At 44.1% G+C, this 6,159-nt stretch overlaps 1 protein-coding gene and 1 long non-coding RNA gene across 4 annotated transcripts in view; one reads left to right on the top strand and one right to left on the bottom strand.

The window, feature by feature from the left end:
* Positions 1 to 913: 913 nt before the first annotated feature.
* On the bottom strand, positions 914 to 2,733 carry LOC121677109. The gene is made up of 3 exons (XR_006020748.1): positions 2,621 to 2,733; positions 1,413 to 1,496; positions 914 to 1,148 (listed from the first exon to the last, which is right to left on the bottom strand). It is a non-coding gene; the product is annotated as an uncharacterized LOC121677109 (long non-coding RNA).
* A 2,976-nt stretch (positions 2,734 to 5,709) lies between these two features.
* Pparg (peroxisome proliferator activated receptor gamma) overlaps positions 5,710 to 6,159 on the top strand; it is a 129,138-nt gene continuing 128,688 nt past the window's right edge. For all 3 annotated transcript variants that reach the window (XM_038320176.2, XM_038320173.2, XM_038320175.2), the window contains exon 1: positions 5,710 to 6,049. The gene's annotated coding sequence lies outside the window, so the exon portion shown is untranslated. The remainder of the gene's footprint in view (positions 6,050 to 6,159) is intronic.

Here is a 6,159-nt window from a genome sequence, read left to right as displayed (position 1 = left end):
AGGGACAAGGACACCACATGACGGAAGGGGCGAGGGCCAGCTGTTCCCAAACCAAGATTTTGTTTTTAAACTTTACTTACCACTTTTCCTACCCCAGAGTCCTGAGAAACCAATCTGATGCACCACCACGGGGGTCCGTGGATGAGGGAAAGCAGAGGAAATAAGAAGGCTGGGCAAGTGGCCCTCTTCTTAAATCTCCTGGAAACCTAAATAAAGTATTATCCAACTGTCCACTATGCTTTCAAACCATTAGAACCTTAAAATCTAGTCTAACTCAAAGCAGTTCAAATCACCAAATGGAATTTCCTTAAGTTTCCTTAATGATATCATAGGTGTTTACAAATCCTGAGAAATGGAAACTAATGTTTTAGACACTGAACAAGTAGAAGAAGGCATATGGCTTTACTGTCTAGAGTGTTTCTGAAGAAGTGGTCTGGATGCCGTGTTTCCTTCAGCTTGCTCCTAGAAGCTCTAAGTTGAGATAGTTATATTCTCCATGTATTTTTGCTTGTGTGTTAGTTTTGCTTTGTTTTGAGATGGGGGGCAATGTATATCAGGGTAGCCCCAAACTAAAGCCCTCCTACCTCAGTCTCTTGAGGTCTGGATAACAGGTGGGAGCCATTTCAACCAGCAAGTTGACAACACTCCTGACTAATGAGATATTTTTTTTTTACTTTTTCTTTTTTAATTCAGTCCCTGATCAAACCCAGGCCCTGTAACTGCTAGGCCATTGCCCTACTACTGAATAGCTAAATAAGCCAGCCGAACTTCAATTAAAATGTTTCAGTTTTTTTAATTATTTATAAATAACCACTAAAAACAAAAATACAATGCTGAGCTGAGCAGAGATGACAAAAAGATCAAACACTCTGAAATCAGAAGGAAAGTTCCAAGCTTGCCTTTGGGACATGAATACATTTAACAGAACTCATTTAATAAAGGAGGAAAAGGACCCTGATAAAATTCAAAGTAAATCTGGGAAACTGCAGGTAAAATCTCATGTGAAAACGTGTTGAGAATTATTCAAATGGTAGGCATGTTTGTGGAAGTGTGTGTGTGTGAGACTTGCTCTCATGTTGAACTGGTTTTGATCTTTAATTTTGAATGAAGATCCTTCTGAGTCTCCCTGGAGATTGATCATGGGTTGCCTGGGATAGAGAGAAGGGACAAATATCAGGGCTGTGTCCAGCAACTGTAGAGAGAGGAGCAATCCTCTCTGGAAAGATGCCCCCCACAGTAAAATATCATCACTAACCCCAAAAGCAATTTTACAGGACTCTTGGAAAAGAGAGAAAAATAATTTTGTTATTTTAAATGCCCCCCCTGTAAAAAGTAAGGTGACACTATTTTTAAATTCTTGGGGACTACCCAGTTAAAATATAGTTGAAGTAGATGGAAATCAAGTCACTTACAGTTGTGGCTCACTGCTCGACTGGGCTCCCTTCCCAGCGGCATACAAATGGTACGCGAGTGTTGACCTGGGGACAAGTGCCACCCTGTAGACAAAAGTTAATATGTAATGAACATCAAATGAAAGAAACAAACAAACAGAAACCTAGACACCTTTTTGAATGTTATGGGGAATCAGCACCAATATTCGGAGGAAATTCTTGTGGTTGGGGAAACTGAATCAGGCACAAGCCCTTGTCTCTAGAAACTCCATAAAAACCAGTCTCACAGTGTGGCAACCACATGCTGCCTACTACACAGTGTGGCGACCGTGTCCTGCCTACCACACAGTGTGGCGACCACACGCTGCCTACCACACAGTGTGGTGATCGTGCACTACTTACCACACACAGTGTGATGACCGTGCCCTGCTTGTCACACAGTGTGGCGACCACATGCTGCTTACAACACAGTGTGGTGAGCGTGTGCTGCTTATATCATTTTATCCCCCGCATTTAGTAGAGGACCTGGCACGAAATCCACACTCAATAAATGTTTGTGGAATAGGAGAATCCTGAAAGTATAGTTTATACAGTGTTTTCCCACCTTTTAAAAATGTCAACTGTGCTTACAAAATCCATGTTATACCAACTCCTGGTACACATAAACACATGCATCTAAGAACGCCAAAGCCACACTTTCTTTCATATGGGATCCGCGTTCTGAGAGTTTGTGTTTTCTAGTCTGTTCTTTTTATTTGATTTGAAAAGTATGGGCTTTAAACCGCTAAATTGATTTCACAACCCACTAATGGCAAGGCCGCAGGTTTGAATGCTTAGACTACTTCTTGTCTATTGTTGACTCACTTGTATTTGTAGGTTTTACTAGCCACAGACACTGAAAATAACAGACATTTTGATCAAGGAGACAAATTGTTTAGAAAAAGTTCAGATCAACTCTAAACTTTTGCTCCATTTATGAATTCTCTGTGGTGGAATTTCCCCTTCATGGCTGTTGGTGAATTATAGGAATTTCCCTCACTAAGAGTTGATTGTCCCCAATATCACACCATATACAAAATTTATCTCAGAATGGATTACAGACCTACATTTAAGATCCTAGCTTAAAATTAAACCAAATAATATTTATAGCATTGAATTTATCTTTAATACAACACCAAAATGAAACAAAATTAAAGTTAAAATAGATTTTAAAAAATTAAATCTTGTACCTTTATGTCAAAGGACGGGCTGGGCATGGAGGTGCACAGCAGAGATCTCCGGAAGCTGAAGCAGAGGATCTGCAGTTGGAGGCTGGCTTGGGCCACATAGCAAGTTCTTGGCTAAAAACAAACAAACAAACAGAATAACCACCAAGGCAGCTTATAGACGGGAGAAAATATTTGCAAATTATGTATCTGAAAAAGGATTTGTATGCATAAGATGTAAATAGCTGTTCCATACAAAACAAAAAAAAAGTGATTTTAAAATGAGCAAAATATTTGAATAGCCTTTTCTTCAGGAAGGTACACAAATGATCAGTGACGATGCAAACAAATGTTTAATGTGATTAGTCATTAAGGAAATGCAAATCAAAGCAGTAAGATGCCATTTCTACCTATTAGATAAGCTAAACTTTTTAATAAGTGCTAACAAAAATGTGGAGAAATCAGGCCCCTCATGCTTTGCTGGTGGAAAAATACAATGCTATTAGACATTCCTGCAGGCAATGTCTAAATTCCTTTAAAACATATTGTTACCATATCCATGAAATGAAATGAAAACACACACAAACAGCATTGTCTACCACTGATTATAGCAGCGTGGTTCATAGTACCCCATAGTAGGAGCAGGGCTGGAGCTATGGATCAGTTAATAAGTGTTTGCTCTGTAAGTTTGATCCCCAGAGCCTACATAAAAAGCAAGGGAAAGTGGAGGGGTGCGCAGGATAGTAATTCTGTATTGGAAAGACAGAGACAGGGAGGTTTCCAGAGTCTTACTGCCAGATAGTCAAAACAAAGAGCTCCAGGTCCAGCCAGAGGCCGTCTCAAAAGAACAAGAAGAAGGACTCAAGGGATGGCTTAGCTGTTACTGCTTTTGCAGAGGACCCAGACTCAGTCCCAGAATCCATATGGTAGCTCACAGTTGCCCATAACTGCAGTTCTAGAGAATTAGGTGCTCTCTTCTGACATTTGCAGACTCGTGCATGCATGCAGTACACATGCATACATGTACAATAAAATAAACAAATTAAAAAAGCTAAGGCAGAGAGCCATTGAGGTCTGGTCTCTACTTGCAACTGTACACACACATGCACATAGAAGAAAAGTAGAAACAGCCTAAAGCAATAGACAGATAAACAAACATTTCCTGTCATAGAATAGGATATTAGTTTATAATAAAGAAAATGAAATGCTGTCAGCCATGCCTCCAATTCTAACCTGCAAAAGGCTGGAGGCAGGAGGATTACAAGTTCAAGGCTAGCCTGGGCTGCATAAAGAAGACACTGTCTAAAATAAACAGACAAAGGATGGAAATAATACAAGCTACGGCCTTGACAACAGTATGCTAAGTGAAAGAAAGCGATAACACAGGACTTCATATCGTATGATTCCATTCATGCGAAATGTCTAAAATCGGAAGCTCTACCCAGGCTGAAAGAAGATGGGCAATGAACCTAGGACTGACGAGAATGACTGTTCCCAAGGAGGAAGTTTCTCTGTAGGGTGGTAAAAGTGTTCTAAAATTAGGTTATGCTGATAATGACGCAATTTTGTAAGTAAGCCAAAACTTGGTAAGTGAATCTTGAATGTATGACATTTGCATTTTAGATTATGTAAAACATATCTCAATAATATATTAAAATGTCACAAGGGGTGGTATAGGCCTCAGGAAAACAGTAGTGAGTTTAGGGCCAGTCAGGGCTACACAGCGACACCTCAAAAGTTTTATCAACACAAAAGCAAAACCAACCGAGAACAAATAGCTTGGAACTCCTGAGTGAGCGAGAAGTTGGCCACATACTTCCTACATACATACTGCATATGTACATACTTCCCTCTGGGTGTGGGTTTGCTGAGCAGAGTCAACCTGGCCACTTCATAACAGGTATAGGAATGGGGTCTTTCCACGGCTAGCAGAGAAAGACCATCTCTCCAGTGGTCTTTAGAGTCCCATGGGCCTGACCACTGTGTCTTACAGAGGGTGGAGGCCATGAATCTGTTGACTCAAGCTCTGAACTTTCTCCATAGTGTCACTCTCACAAACGCTCGCTGGAAAGCACCGCTGAGAGCTTTTTCTACCAGAATAAAGAATTTTATATCCCCCAACAAATAAAGATGCTAAGAGTGGGGGGAACGTCCTGAGCAAGAAGCACAATTATGAGCTTCCAAGAGTCAGTGCCTCCCAAAGAGAGCCAGACATAGACTAAGATTTTCAATCAATAAGATTGGAAGAGGATTAAAAAGAAGGGTCCCTGGCGTCCTGGACATCACGCCTTTGGGATGGATCATGACAGAGAACTGAGAGGAAAGGAACTGTCCATCATGTGCACATCTGGCTCCCGGGACAAGGAGCCTCAACATTCTAACTTAAAAACAAGAGAATCCCAAGTTCTCCCCATCCTGTGTGTGAGGTCTCCAGTACAAGAAATACTTCTAAAGAATTTAAGAAATCCAGTGAACAAGTTTTAAGAAATAGAGGAAAAATAGAGGGCTGGAGAGAAAGTTCAGAGGTTAGGAACAGTTAGTGTTTGTCCAGAGAACCTGTGTTCTGTTCCAGGCATCAACCAGCAGATCCAGAGGAGTCAACGCCTCTCCATTCACGTGTGAGCGTGTGCGCCCCCCGCAATTTTTAAAAAAGGAAATTGTCTGAATGATTAACACTAAAGTGGTCACTTTATGAAGGTGTTCACCTTCATAGCGTTCTGAAATTTAAAAAACCCAAGAGATCTTAAATACACATATATTATTAATTATATAATATAATATATTATATATACATATATATATTAATGTTATTGAAAAGAACATCTAGAGACAACCAAACTTCCGTACGACGGGGAGTCAGGGCACCGGGACAGGCCCTGGGCATCGGTCTGGGGGGACACCGGACCTTCCTGGGTTGCCTCCCAGCGGCTGTGAGGAGCAAGGCGGCCAGGTAGGCGGCGGGGGGCGCGGGCGCGGGGCTGGAGGGCCACGCGGACGCCGTGGGCGCCGGCCTCCAGGTCGTGGGCGCGGGGCCTCCGGCCTCTTGCTGGGCGCCGCCCCCGGCCCGGCCCGGCCCGGCCCGGTCGCTCGGCTCGGCCAGGCGGGGCTCCTCGCTCTCGGAGCGGCAGCCGCCTGGGGCGCTAGGGTCGGGTCGGCCGCGGGGACGCTCAGCTCCCGCCAAGTCGCCGCCTCAGGTCAGAGTCGCCCCGGGCCACGCGGCCGGCCGGAGGGACGCGGAAGGAGAGACCCGAGGCGCTGCGCTGGGGTACGGGGTCGTGCGCGGCCTGAGGGGACCGAGTGTGACGACAAAGTGACCGGACTGAGGAGCAGTTACCACACTCTGACAGGACTCTTGTGTGACTGACAGCCTGACGGCGAGCGGCGGCGGCGGCTCTCTGCTGAGGGGACGCGGACCGAGAAGTCCCACTCTGACAGGACGGTGTGACAGACAAGGTGAGGGGGTCTCAGCCTGAGGGGACGGGTCTGACTGACAAGGTGACCGGGTCTGCGCTGAGGGGACACCAGCTGAGAAGTCACACTCTGACAGGACGGTGTGACTGACA

The sequence above is a fragment of the Arvicola amphibius genome, chromosome 2 (genome assembly GCF_903992535.2).
Source record: "Arvicola amphibius chromosome 2, mArvAmp1.2, whole genome shotgun sequence".
In the NCBI taxonomy this organism is placed as follows: domain Eukaryota; kingdom Metazoa; phylum Chordata; class Mammalia; order Rodentia; family Cricetidae; genus Arvicola; species Arvicola amphibius.
The sequence above is the reverse complement of the archived record's forward strand: the minus strand, read 5'-3'. Positions and strand labels throughout refer to the sequence as shown.